This window comes from Bos mutus, chromosome 16 (assembly GCF_027580195.1).
Source record: "Bos mutus isolate GX-2022 chromosome 16, NWIPB_WYAK_1.1, whole genome shotgun sequence".
In the NCBI taxonomy this organism is placed as follows: Eukaryota; Metazoa; Chordata; class Mammalia; order Artiodactyla; family Bovidae; genus Bos; species Bos mutus.
The window spans coordinates 78421570-78434437 of NC_091632.1; the positions used below are offsets into that span (position 1 = coordinate 78421570).

A 12868-nucleotide genomic window follows, 5' to 3' on the forward strand; every position below is an offset into this window, starting at 1 on the left:
AAAGAAACTACTTTCTTTTATAAGAAATTCTAAATTTCTGCTGTGAAAAATCAAATTTATATGATTTCTGTTCCTTTTAACTCCAAATTCTAATTTTTCCTGAGGAAATATCATCAATTCTTAATACATTCTGAAAGGCAATGTATGATTTTTTTGTGTGTTTCAGAAAGTAAATAGAATATGGGGGAAGAATCTTTAACTGGGGGTGTGACCTTATTCCGTTTACTCTATATTACACGAGTTTCTACTTTCCCATCTGAAAAACAAAGATTTGCATAGTAACTATCCCTTAGTGATTCTTAATGGATACATATATTAATATATATAAAGCACATAAAATACCCAGTACATAGTGTACATTATAGAAGTATTTGTTGTCTTTCTTTTGGGGGTCCCTACCTTTGGAATGAGAGCAATTTTATCAATATCTATAGTTTTTAATTGAATATATAAAACATATCATTTACCAGTGGAAGGAACCCACCACCCAACCTGTATAACATCAAAGTTTATTTAACTACATCTCTGAGAAATGAAATGGGCTTCCCTCAAAGCTCAGTCAGTGAAGAATCTGCCTGCAATGCAGGAAACCGAGGTTCAATTACTGGGTCAGGAAGATCCCCTGGAGAAGGAAATGGCAATCCACTCCAGTATTCTTGCCTGGAAAATCCTATGGACAGAGGAGGCTGGTGGGCTACAGTCCATGGGGTCGCAAGATCAGACATGACTTAGTGACCAAACCACCACCACCTGAGAAATTAAATGTTTCTTCAGTGGCTCAGTGGTTAAAAAAGATGTGAGTTTTATCCCTGGGTCAGGAAGATCCCCTGGAGGAAGGCATGGCAACCCACTCCAGTATTCTTGCCTGGAGAATCCCATGGATAGAAGAGCCTGGCAGACTACAGTCCATATGGTTGCAAAGAGTTGGACATCACTGAAGTGATTAAATCAAGGCATCTCAAGTGATGCCTCTTGAGAAATTTGTATCCAGGTCAGGAAGCAACAGTTAGAACTGGACATGGAACAACAGACTGGTTCCAAATAGGAAAAGGAGTTCGTCAAGTCTGTATATTATCACCCTGCTTATTTAACTTATATGCAGAGTACATCATGAGAAACGTTGGACTGGAAGAAGCACAAGCTGGAATCAAGATTGCTGGGAGAAATATCAATAACCTCAGATACGCAGATGACACCACCCTTATGGCAGAAAGTGAAGAGGAACTAAAAAGCCTCTTGATGAAGGTGAAAGAGGAGAGTAAAAAAGTTGGCTTAAAGTTCAGCATTCAGAAAACAAAGATCATGGCATCTGGTCCCATCACTTCATGGGAAATAGATGGGGAAAGAGTGGAAACAGTGTCAGACTTTATTGTTGGGGGCTCCAAAATCACTGCAGATGGTGACTGCAGCCATGAAATTAAAAGACACTTACTCCTTGGAAGGAAAGTTATGACCAACCTAGATAGTATATTGAAAAGCAGAGACATTACTTTGCCAACAAAGGTCCGTCTAATCAAGGCTATGGTTTTTCCAATGGTCATGTATGGATGTGAGAGTTGGAGTGTGAAGAAAGCTGAGCGCTGAAGAATTGATGTTTTTGAACTGTGGTGTTGAAGAAGACTCTTGAGAGTCCCTTGGACTGCAAGGAGATTCAACCAGTCCATTCTGAAGGAGATCAGCCCTGGGATTTCTTTGGAAGGAATGGTGCTAAAGCTGAAACTCGAGTAGTTTGGCCACCTCATGCAAAGAGTTGACTCATTGGAAAAAACTCTGATGCTGGGAGAGATTGGGGGCAGGAGGAGAAGGGGAAGACAGAGGATGAGATGGCATTACTGACTCGATGGACGTGAGTCTGAGTGAACTCTGGGAGTTGGTGATGGACAGGGAGGCCTGGCGTGCTGCAATTCATGGGGTCGCAAAGAGTCGGACACGACTGAGCAACTGAACTAAACTGAAGTGATTAAGCATGCACGCATGCACTGACAAATTAACTTCTATTTAACTCTCCAAATATGGCATGGGCATTCAATTTTATACAACTACCACTAAATTATTGTACAGTTTGATTTTCTGGAAAATTCTCTTATGTTAGATAAATGTGTTTCACTGTAATTTCCTCCATAATTGCTATCAGTGTTTAGATACTGCAGGGGGGTGGGTGGCAGGTATCATTCACATTACCTCCCAATCATGAATGTCTCAAGCTCAGCAGAGTAGCTGTCTCTTGATACACTGGATGCACAGTATGCTTAAGTTAGCTGGATTTGGTACCTCTCATCGGCAACAAAAAATTCTTGATCTATATAGAGATATTTAACCTTTAAACAGCATGCTACATATATTTTTCTTGACCAGCTAGAAAAGCCTCCGTTTCGATGTAGCCTCCAATGCATGTTTCACCATTTTAATTCACAGGAAGTTGTGGTCAAAGGTCCTGTTGAAATGAAAGTTAATTAGCCTTGGGATCTCCCTGGTGATTCAGTGGTAGAGACTTCACTTTTCAATACAGGAGGTGCAGTTTCAATCACTGGTTGGGGAGCTAAGGTCATACATGCCTCATGGCCAAAAAAATAAATAGATTAACACCCAGAACATAAACAGAAGCAATAGTGTAACAAACTCATTAAAGACTTAAAAAAAAAAAATGGTCCACACCAAAAAATATCTTCAAATTAGAAAACATCTGCCCTATTTTCAACCTTCTGTAATCTGTGAGCCCAAGGAAGCCATCAATGAAGTGATCAACAACAGACATAGCTGTATTTAAAATCAAGTTCTGAATCAGTAAACCTATGGGTCACTTGAAGTAGAGGAATATCTCAAGAGAAACCATCACACACTGTGATCACACAAGCAAAAATTCTTTTGGCGATCAAGAACATATCGTGAGGGAAAATGAGGAACAGTGGTCCTATGAGAATTTAGCCAAACTAGGTCCTTTATTATCGCAAAGAGCACATCTCATTTTATGTCTAATTAGGTCAATCCAAACTATATTTCTATGAAAAGAAAATCATTAGTAAAGGAAACTAAAGACTTTCATATTACCAGAACAGAATGCTTCAATTTAAGGGTATTTAACACCACTTTTCTGAGAGCAAACCTAATTCCTTTTAATTAACTCTGTGACTCCTGCATTGCTAATAACATTGTGGGTTTGTTGTTTTATATTATTGCAGCTCACAACTTTCTTTACTTAGATAAAGATAAAGGGCTCCAAAGGCTTACAATGGAAAGTTAAGTCACATTTCATTTTTTTTATAATTTATTCATTCAAAAACCATACATTTCTAATTAAAATTGAGAGACAGTAAGTGCAAAAATGGTCACACTCATACTTCCAACTATTATCTACTTCTTTTATTGTTTAAATTGATTCCATTAAAACTTGGTCATCCCAGGGGATATAAACAAACATCAAGGATTTTTTGCAGTATATACATTCATGGTTTACAAGGTCATAGCTCTGGCTCCATCTCAAAATATTTGGACATTGTGTTCATCAATTTGCAAATGTTGTATGGAAATTCAATAGGCATTTGAGTTTTCTTATTTAAGGGTTTTTAACTTTAAAGCTCTCACTGAGGCTAATTTGAATGAATCTAACTGTGAAAACAATGTTATAACATTATTCTTTCATAGTGAGCCAATCCAGGGGATTCAGGTTTCTGAACTACTGCAAGGTTCTTCAAAAGAGATTGAATGATTTTTGCTGTTTCAGCAAAAGCCTCAATATAACACCAAGCACCTTACCTCGATTCAAACTGAACATCTCTGCTTCATGGTTAGGTAAGCTATAACAAATACCATTTTCTCTTTCTACGTTTCACCTGCTATTTCTATCATATTTCATTCATTTTTCCACAGTAAAAATTATTTCCCAGGAGTGAGCTACTTACCAGATCCTAAAGATAAAAATAACATTTTCAGTTTAGGAATGACGTAATTATAGAAAAGAGATATTATGTTTGTCAAATCACTGTTTAGAGTACATTTATACACTATCATAAAATGTAGGCTCTATAAGCATAATGAAAAGGCAAAACAAAAAACTTAAAAAAGCTTCATGGAAGTAGCACAAAATAAGATTTGGGCTTAAGGACTCTATTTAAGAAATACATTTCATAGCCTGTATATTTCATTGGCATTTTGTAGAGATAACCTATCTTTTTCATCTTATTTTGTACTCTTTGTCTTTTGGAAATTTATGAATGTGTTGTTACATCTTATGATCATGTTATGAAACCATATTATTATTGCCAATTCTCCTGCTGCTGAAATACCAATGACTATTACTATATAAGACTAAAGCATATATTTATTTTTTCTGGAAAGTATTTTTGGACTCCTATATCCCCCCTTAAGCAAACTTTTTCTGTATAATAACTACCATTGGTTTCTACCCTGGATATTATATTGTGGTGGTGTTCAGTTGCTCAGTCATTCTGACTCTGTGACCCCATGGACTGTGGCATGCCAGGCTTCCTTGTCCTTCACTATCTCTCAGAGTTTGCTCAAACTCATGTCTGTTGAATCTGTGATGCCATTCGACCATCTCATCCTCTGTCAACATTAATGTTATTATATGGCCAACATCATTTTCTGGGTTAGCTATGAGCACAGATCATTTGATTAAGTTAGTATTTTTGAAATGGTATTTGTATTTTTAGATCTCTAATGTTCTTTTTTTAAATTTATTTAATTGGAAGTTAATTACTTTACAATATTGTATTGGTTTTGCTAACGTTCTATTGAAAATATAACAACTGAGATTTGTAGCACAGAACCTAGATGTATTTTTAAAAGTTTAAATTAGGTTGTAAATTTATATCTATATCATCTATATCAATGTTAATAAAAATGTAAATTAATTTCTCATGAGCATGCTCAGGTGTATTTCTGAGTTGAGAAGTCTTAATTCTTAATAAAGATGCACACACAATAAAACTATATTTAAAACTTTGTTTCCAATGCTTTGTAGAACTTACCTGATACCTAATATCAGATTAAGCATAGAGAAACATCATCCTCAGAGCTAGTTCCAGAAGCAGTGAAGTAATCAGGTTCACTTCTTTTCACTCAATTGGTATGAGCAATAAACTTAATAAACACATCAGCAGTGGTGGGATACAACAAAGAACACGTTCTTGAGTATATTATAATAATATAGTATTCTAAAATATTATTCATATGCAAAATACTATTTTCAGGTAATGTCTCTACTGTATTGATTACAAAATATTCTAGGAAAAGTCTCATATTACCTTCCTCATAAAACCCTCTCTTCCTTTGTTATTCAGTCACTAAGTTGTGCTGACTCTTTGCCACCCCATAAACTGCAGCATGCCAGGATTCCCTGTCCTTCACAACCTCCCAGAATTTGCTCAAACTCATGTCCATTGAGTCGGTGAGGCCATGCAACCATCTCATCCTCTGCTGCCTGCTTATACACCTGCCTTAATCTTTCCCAGCATCAGGGTCTTTTCCAATGAGTTGGTTCTTGGCATCAGATGGCTAAAGGACTGGAGCTTCAGTTTGAGCATCAGTCCTTTCAATGAACATTCAGGGTGGACTTCCTTTAGGATTGACTGGTTTAATCTCCCTGCTGTCCAAGGGACTCTCTGTCTTTAGGCAGATTCAAAATGTGATCTCAAAAGGATGGTCTGGGACACGATGTGACTAAGTCAAGTTCTTCTTGCTGGACAATCCAGTCCATGTCCTAAACACAATGAGAATGGAGGATATATGGATGCTAAGGAGGAGGTGGTTGATCCAGGCAATGATCAAAGTGGATGAGGTCAGGAGAGCCCCTCTGAGTTCCTAGGTCACTATGTAAATGGAACTTTGTTCCTTTCTCCAGAAATGTTTTTGCTGGGCATCCAGGTTGTGTGAACCACTTAGAAACTTCACCATTTACCCATTTTGTATACACCTCTTCTCTCTCATGATTATTAACATTTATTTAACACTTCAAAAACAATCTAGCAACACGGTACTTTGACATTTGGAGAGAACTGATTTACAGTTTGCTTGATTTTTAAATCCTGGGAAAAAGAAGAACAGTGGAATACATGAGCCATTTTGAGTTTGACCACCGAGATGAGTTTCTTCACTAATAGTTTGCACTGTCCCAAGCAATTCATCAACATAAAATTGGATAAAGGATTTACTGAGCATGACCTTGCCCATCAGAACAAGAACCAGTTTCCTCTACAGTCAGTCTCTCCCCTCAGGAAGCTTCCATGAGTCTCTTATCCTTATCAATCAGATGGCAGACAGAATGAAAACCATGATCACAGAAAACTAATCAAATATTCACATAGACCACAGCCTTGTTTAACTCAATGAAACTATGAGCCATGCTGTGTAGGGCCACCCAAGATGGATGGATCATGGTTAAGAGTTATGGCAAAATGTGGTCCACTGGAGAAGGGGATGGCAACCCAATTCAGTATTCATGCCTTGAGAACCTGATGAACAGGATGAAAAGGCAAAGAGATATGACATGGAAAATTGAGCTCCTAAAGTCTGTATGTGCCCAATATGCTACTGGAGAAGAATGGAGAAATAACTTCAGAAAGAATGAAGAAATGGATCCAAAGTAAAAACATCGTCCAGTTGTGGATGTGATTGGTGATGGAAGGAAAGTCCGATGATATAAAGAGTAATATTGCATAGGCACCTGGAGTGTTAGGGCCATGAATCAAGGTAAATTGGAAGTGGTCAAAGAGGAGATGGCAAGAGTGAACACCAACATTGTAGGAATCAGTAAACTAAAATGGACTGGAATGGGCAAATTTAAGTATGTCTAATACTGTGGGCAAGAATCCTTAGAAAAAAATGGAGTAGCCCTCATAGTTAACAAAAGAGTCTGAAATGCTGTACTTGGGTGCAATCTCAAAAATGACAGAATGATCTCTGTTTGTTTCCAAGGTAAATCATTCAACATCACAGTAATTCAAGTCTACACCCCAACCCACTGCCGAACAAGCTGAACTCAAATGGTTCTATAATGACCTAAAAGACTTTCTAAAAATAATGCCCCAAAAATGTCCTTTTCATCATAGGGGACTGGAATGCAAAAGCAGAAGTCAAGCGATACCTGGAGTAACAGGAAAGTTTGGCCTTGAATTACAAAATTAAGAAAGTAGGGAAAACCACTAGACCATTCAGGAATGATTAAAATCAAATGCCTTATGATTATACAGTGGAGGTGACAAATAGATTCAAGGGATTAGATTTGATATTGTACAGGAGACAGGGATCAAGACCATCAACTAGAAAAATAAAGGCAAAAAGGCAAAATGATTGTCTGGGGAGATCTCACAAATAGCTGTGAAAAGAAGAGAAGTGAAATGCAAAGGAGAAAAGGAAAGATATAACCATCTGAATGCAGAGTTCCAAAGAACAACAAGGAGAAATAAGAAAGCCTTTCAGTGATCAATGCAAAGAAATAGAGGAAAACAATAGAATGGGAAAGACTAGAGATCTCTTCAAGAAAATTAGAGATACCAAGGAAACATTTCATGCAAAGATGGGCAAAATAAAGGACAGAAACAGTAAGGATCTAACAGAAGCAGAAGATATTAAGAAGATGTGGCAAGAATACACAGAACTGTACCAAAAAGATCTTCATGACCTAAATACTCTTGATATCATTATCACTCACCTAGAGCCAGACATTCTGGAATGTGAAGTCAAGTGGGCCTCAGGAAGCATCACTACAAACAAAGTTAGTGCAGGTGATGGAATTCCAGTTGAATTATTTCAAATCCTAAAAGATGATGCTGTCAAAGTGCTGCACTCAATATGCCAGAAAATTTGGAAACTCAGCAGTGGCCACAGGACTGGAAAAGGTCAGTTTTCATTCCAATCCCAAAGAAAGGCAATGCCAAAGAATGTTCAAACTACCACACAATTGCACTCATCTCACACACTAGTAAAGTAATGCTCAAAATTCTCCAACCCAGGCTTCAACAATACATGAATAATGAACTGCCAGATGTTCAGGCTGGATCTAGAAAAGGCAGAGGAACCAGAGATCAAAATGCCAACATCCACTGGATCATGGAAAAAGCAAGAGAGTTCCAGAAAAACATCTATTTCTGCTTTATTGACTATGCCAAAGCCTTTGACTGTGTGGATCACAATAAACTCTGGAAAATTCCTAAAAAAGATGGGATTACCTGACCAGGTGACCTGTCTCTTGAGAAACCTGTATGCATGTCATAAAGCAACAGGTAGAACTGGACATGGGAAAAAAAAAAAGAACTGGACATGGAACAACAGATTGGTTCCAAATAGGAAAATGAGTATGGCAAGGCTGTATATTGTCACCTGCTTATTTAACTTCTATGCAGAGTACATCATGAGAAACACTGGGCTGAAGCACAAGCTGGAATCAAGATTGCTGGGAGAAATATCAGTAACCTCAGATATGCAGATGACATAACCCCTATGGCAGAAAGTGAAGAGGAACAAAAGGGCCTCTTGATGAAAGTGAAAGAGGAGAGTGAAAAAGTTGGCTTAAAGCTCAACATTCAGAAAACGAAGATCATGGCACCTGGTCCCATCATTTCATGGCAAATAGACGGGGAAACAGTGGCTGACTTTATTTTTCTGGGCTCCAAAATCACTGCAGATGGTGATTGCAGCCATGAAATTAAAAGACGCTTACTCCTTGGAAGGAAAGTTATGACCAACATACACACCATAGTAAAAAGCAGAGTTGCTAACAAAAGCCCATCTAGTCAAGGCTATGGTTTTTCCAGTAGTCATGTATGGATGTGAGATTTGGACAATAAAGAAAGTTGAGCACCAAAGAATTGATGCTTTTAAACTGTGGTGTTGGAGAAGACTCTTGAGAGTCCCTTGGACTGCAAGGAGATCCAACCAGTCCATCCTAAAGGAAATCAGTCCTGAATATTCATTGGAAGGACTGATGCTGAAGCTGAAACTCCAATACTTCTGCCACCTGATGCGAACAGTTGATTCATTTGGAAAGACCCTGATGCTGGGGAAGACTGAAGGCAGGAGAAGGGGATGACCAAGCATGCGATAGTTGGATGGCATCACAGACTGAATGGACATGAGTTTGAGTAAGCTCCAGGAGCCGGTGATGGACAGAGAGGCCTGGCGTGCTGCAGTCCATGGGGTCACCAAGAATTGGACATGACTGAGTGACTGAACTGAACTGAACTGATGTGTAATATCCCGAAGCAGCAAACAACTCTAATGGCCATCAACACTAATATGAATAAATGAATGAGATTACTAATAAAAAACTACATTCATAAGAGCAAAAATAAGACTTCAAAAATGTAAATTTGAGCAAAAAACAGAATAGAATGCTTTTTTATTATTTGATTTATATAAATTTCAGGAACATATATTATGGTGGGCTAAAGGTCAGAGCAACCTTTACTTTTATAAAATAAATGAAAAGCTCGTAAGTTGAAGGGAGCATGAGAATTGCTTCTAACTTTCTGGAAATACTCTATTTGTTGAACTGGTGGTACTTACATGGTTGTGTTCATTGTCTGAATGTTTACTTAAATGTACACTCATGATTTGTGTACTTCTTCTGTATATAAATTAAATTTCAATTATTATCTTAAAATTATGAATGCTGTTTATGTAGATGGTTTAAGAATATGTCCTAAGTTTTTGAACAGTTATTTTACGAAAGCCCAACTTTTTTTCTTCTTTTTTCAATTACAGTCCTTTCTTTTATTGGAGTTCCAAATTTTAAAAACTGAAAGTAAAGCAATCATTCAGTGGTTCAGATAAAAGAAAAGCATCTTTACCTGAGTTACCCATCAGGCCTACTCTCACCTGCCCTAGCTCTTCCCAGAACAAGTTTCTGGGTATCTGAACAAAACAGTTTGCATGTCGACTTCATTAAAAGTCATCTCTACTACAGGGGTCAACTAACTATGAGAACAGTTCTTCTCATACCTATTAAATGTACACAGTCCACAGTTAGACCTCCATAGAGGTCTACAAAATGCTCTCCAGAGTAGTTTCTTTGGGGCCCAATAAGGTAGAGATTTCCTGCAAGGACTTTTCCCCTCCCCCTAGACTTAGGGTTATTTATAGGGTCTTTCACTTATACAAGTTCCCTGGTGTACAAGAACTGATCATTGACAGAAGTTTTTCTCATTCAGATAATTCATAAGGTCCTTCATCAGATTTTTTTTTTTTTTTGGGGTTGCAAACCCAAGAAGGCTCTCCACTTAGTGTTTTTGCCACATTCAAGGCAAATACACAAATTTTCACCAGTATGGCTTCTCTGATAGGTAATAAAGTCACAGTTATATTAAGAGGCTTTTTCACAACTGTTGGGGTTTCTTTCCAGTGGGGCTTTCTGTCATCCAATGAGGTGTGCATATTGTCTGAAGCACTGTTTCACAGGGCATTAAAAAAATATCATCCTCTGATCTGAATTATCTTGGAATGAGGAGAGGTGAGCATTGCTAGAGAGCTTTCTCACATTCACTGAACTTGTATGTTTCCCACCTGTATAAATCTTCTTGTGGGTGATCAGACATGAGCTTGGACTGAGGTTTTCCAAAAACTCAAGGCATTTGTAAGGTTTCTCACTGGAGTGATTGATACGGTTCTGTAAAGACAGCTCTCTGGTCAAACGATTTGTCAAGTTCCTACAACTACAGATTTTCTGGTCCCCAATAAAGTCTGAGCTCTGAGGAAAGTCTGAGATTTGCTTTGAATTCTCCATCTTAAGTGAGTTCTCTTACATTGTAAATACATATTTCTTTAATGGTATAATAACTTCTTGTGTGGTCAAGACATCTGTGAGGATTCTGATACATGGGGAGGGCTGAGCTCAAGACTTTTCTCAGCCACATTAGAGATATATGGTTTTTCACCAATGTGGATTGTCTGATGTTGAAGAAGGGCTGAGCTCTGATGAAAGCTTTCATCACAGACACTGTATTTATAATGCAGCTCCTCTCTCTGAGTTCTCATTTTCTGTGGGGCAATGAAGTCCATGCCTAGGAGGAAGCCACTCTCACATGCAGACCACTGATGCAGTTTCTCTTCCATGTGAATTCTTTGATGAACAATAAGGTCTGAACTACAGCTGAAGCTCTTCTCATATTCAAGGCATTTAAAAGTGTGAGTGTAAGTTGCCTGGTGCCTGATGAGGTTGGCACTCCAGGTAAAACTTCTCATATGTTCCAAGCATTTATATGGCTTCTCACCTGTGTGGACTCTCTGGTGTCCAATAAGGTCTGATTTCTGGGCAAAGCATTTCTCATAGGCACCACACATACGGCTTCTCCCCAGTATGTACTCTTTTATGAACAATGGAGGCTTACTGGTGTGGGTAAGTTTTCTCACACTTATTACCTTTGTAGGGTCTTTCCCTACAAAGTTCTATGGTGGCTAATAAGATCGGATTTCCTACTAAAAGCTTTTTCACACTCCAGACAAACGGTTTCTCACCCGTGTGCATTCGGTGCCTGATGAGGTTTGTACTTCGGCTGAAGCATTTGTCACACTCACTACACAGATACAGTTTCTCGCCTGTATGGCTTCACTGGTGGACAAGCAGATCAGAGCTCTGACCAAAATTCTTGCCACAGATATCACATGTATACAATTTTTTACCTGCATGCGTTCTCTGATGTCCTGAAAGGGCTAAGTGGTGCCAGAAGCTCTTCTCACATTTGCTACGTTTATAAGGTTTCTCATAACTGTGGATCCTCTGATATGAAATAAGATCTGAGCTTTGGATGAAGGTTTTCTCACACATAACAATCTATAAGGTTTCTCCCCAGTGTGGGTTCTCTCACACATAATAAGAGCTAAGTTTTCACAAAAGTTTTGCTCAAGTTCAAGGCACTGGTATATCTGATCATCTATTTGAGTAATCTCATGCACATGAATATTTTTTTTTACCCTTCTGAGGGCATACATGGTATATTTTCCTTGAGTTCTCTGATTATATTTCTCTTTTGAAGTGTACATTTTCGATGGCTCTCTCCTAGGGAGTTTTCCACTGGTATTCCTGACCCATCATTTTCTTCATAGTCATTTTCTCGTTAAGAACTTGAAAGATACTGTCTTAGGCCTATCCGTCACGAGCAGTTCCTCTTTACAAGTTTCCAGCATTACATGCACTTGTTCTTTATGTGGTATTTACAACCCATAACAAGAAAGACTCAAGACTGTCTTCCTTTTGGCTCCAAAAGGTCTCTAGTCCATAGTTATTAACAATACTCAATTCTTTGCTCTCCCCGGCTACTGCCGGCATCACCCCTCTGCCTGGGAGGGCACTTCCGGTTACTCTCCGGACTCTCGGACACTCGGGGTTTGGCTTTCCCTGTGGCCACAGGCTTTGTACGGTGAACCTAAGGGCCCACCTTCAGGAAAAGAAGGAAAGTAAACCTGGGAGGCCGACGAGAGCCAGAAGCATCCTTCTTTGCATGGCTCGGGGAGGGTAGCTCCGGCCAGGCCATCCAATGTGCGATTTAAGGGCCAACAAGGCCAGCTAGCTTCCGAGCCCTTTCAGCTTGGGTGGGAAGCGGCAGGCACAGCCCTGTCCCAAGCCCAACTTTTTAAGAACCATTTTTTCTAGCTTCTTAAACTGTTTTGTGTCCTAGAATATGAGAATGATCACGAATTTTCATTTTATGTATAATTCATTCAAAATTACTATGTTCAATGTAAGTGAACAAGAAGTGCAAAGCATCATTTTATATGTGAAACACCACTGGGTGACTAGCTCTATATGTATCTTGTATGACGTAATCATATTTTATATTTTGGTAAGGATACAGAAGAGCTCAAATAGATAACAAAAATGGTTTCCCAGTGAATATCTGACTGACTGTAGCCATTA

The 12868-nt window shown here is 38.5% G+C and overlaps 1 pseudogene; it reads right to left on the bottom strand.

The window, feature by feature from the left end:
* Positions 1–10803: 10803 nt before the first annotated feature.
* Positions 10804–11994, bottom strand: LOC102285316 (zinc finger protein 322-like; annotated as a pseudogene).
* Positions 11995–12868: the final 874 nt, after the last annotated feature.